General features: G+C 36.7%; 1 pseudogene; it reads right to left on the bottom strand.

Annotated features, from left to right (window-relative positions):
* Positions 1 to 368: 368 nt before the first annotated feature.
* Positions 369 to 994, bottom strand: LOC111729045 (annotated as a pseudogene).
* Between the last annotated feature and the right edge of the window lie 954 nt (positions 995 to 1,948).

Below are 1,948 nucleotides of genomic sequence, written 5' to 3'. Positions count from 1 at the left end.
CTCACTGAATCTGCTATATTCTAGAGTCAAGGACCTAGACCATTATTCTGTACTGTTGAAAATACGCATACTTTGCTGTGTTTTTTCAATGATAAAATGAGATTGGGTAAGAGGCAAACTATTTTTTAAGGTGTCAATTTTAAATACAGTTTTATTTAAGACATCACATTTTCCACTTTACCAAACAGTGCTCATAAAGTGCATTGTTATTTCCTTTCTCTGTGCACATATTCCATATTCAAGTATTGAGGTTGCCTAATTATTTACTATATAGCAGCTCAACTTTAAAATTGCCATGTAATTTGCTACAAATTAGAGACTTTCCATACTTTGTGCAGGACAATGTTACACCTATACTCAAGGTTGGCTTAATCAACATTTTTGATGGTGGTCTCAGAAAAGGCACCACTGGAGTGAGGGATTCCACCATCAGAGAAGTCCCCCAAGCATCTTTCCTGGCATGCCTCCTGCACTCTGGTACAGCTTGATAATGATGGGTTGAAGACTTTTTTCAACTCTCTGCTGCTATTCAAATTCTTCTCTGTAGTCTGGTTCTTATAAAGCTAATTAATGATTTCATTGTACTTGTCAAGAATCTTCTATTTGTTCTCATTATTGATTTTGCCTCAAAGGTTTTTATCTCCAACATTGCTTTTATGTTGAATGTATAGGATTTAAGTGAATTCTCAGAAGACACCTTGTCCCACTGCTTCTCATCTTCAACTTTGTACTTCTCAGCTTCCTGGACCATGCACTCGATGTCTTCCTTGCTCAGACAGCTTTTGTTGTTAGTGATGGTACTCTTTTCTCTTTTCCTGTACTCATCCACAGCAGAGACACTGAGGACGCCACTGGCATCAACATCAAAAGTGACTTCAGTCTGAACACCATGAAGTGCAGGAGGTATGCCTGTGATTTCAAACTTGTCAAGAAGGTTATTATCGGTCATGGCCTGCTCACTTTCATAAACTTGAATGAGCACAAAGAAGGTTATTATCGGTCATGGCCTGCTCACTTTCATAAACTTGAATGGTTTGTGAGTAGGTCTGTGTCTGCTTGGTAGGATGATAGTATTGCACTTGATGAGGTCAGTCATGGCTCCGCCAGCAGTTTCAATGAAGAGGCAAATTCTTAATTCTGCCACACACAATGGTTCAAGAGGCCTGGTTATGCAAGTGCATATATTTCTACAGATTCTCTTTGCCCTAGTAATATGCCTTTCTCTGCTAAAAGAAATGGGCCCATATTCACCATTCTAATTGATAATTGTTTCCTCAGCAAAGAATATCAAAGAGGGGCTTAATGTTCAACTAAAGCTCTTGTCCCCTAGCTGATTCATATCATTTCATATTCTTTTCACATCCCTAGTATTTCCCATTTCTATTTGTAACAACAATTATTATTTATTTGTTCAACAAATGTTATTTACAAAGCTCTGTGTTACACACCGGAGATATGATGGTAAATAATATATAGTCCTTGCTCTCATAGATTATATAGGCTAACAAGAAGAAATCCAGTAAGTAAGTAAATGGACGAATAAAGAAATATTTATAAAAGATATGTTACTCACTATGAAGAGAGTAAACTGCGAGCTGTGATAGATAATTGGGAGGAGTACTTTAAGGTGGTTAGAGATTCTTTTTCTGTTTAAGTTGAGAAGAAACTGATTTGTGAAGTAGTGTGAGGATGACAATATGTGTCTTAGGCAGAATTGCAAGTGGGAAGACCCTGAGGCAGAAATTAGTAGAGTGGAAGATAATGAGAATGGAGCCATACATAAGATTTTGAAAGTTAAGCCTAAACCAAAACATACAGATTTTGAAGGTTAAGAATATGGCATAGATGCTAAATATTGTGAGAAGCCAATGAAGAATTTTAAATAGGGAGCAACATGACATTTTAAATAGGGAGTAATGCAATATATTTCGAAAACATGATTCTGGAA

Source organism: Pteropus vampyrus, unplaced genomic scaffold, assembly GCF_000151845.1.
Source record: "Pteropus vampyrus isolate Shadow unplaced genomic scaffold, Pvam_2.0 Scaffold8, whole genome shotgun sequence".
Classification (NCBI taxonomy): domain Eukaryota; kingdom Metazoa; phylum Chordata; class Mammalia; order Chiroptera; family Pteropodidae; genus Pteropus; species Pteropus vampyrus.
This window is presented reverse-complemented; position numbering and strand designations above follow the sequence as displayed.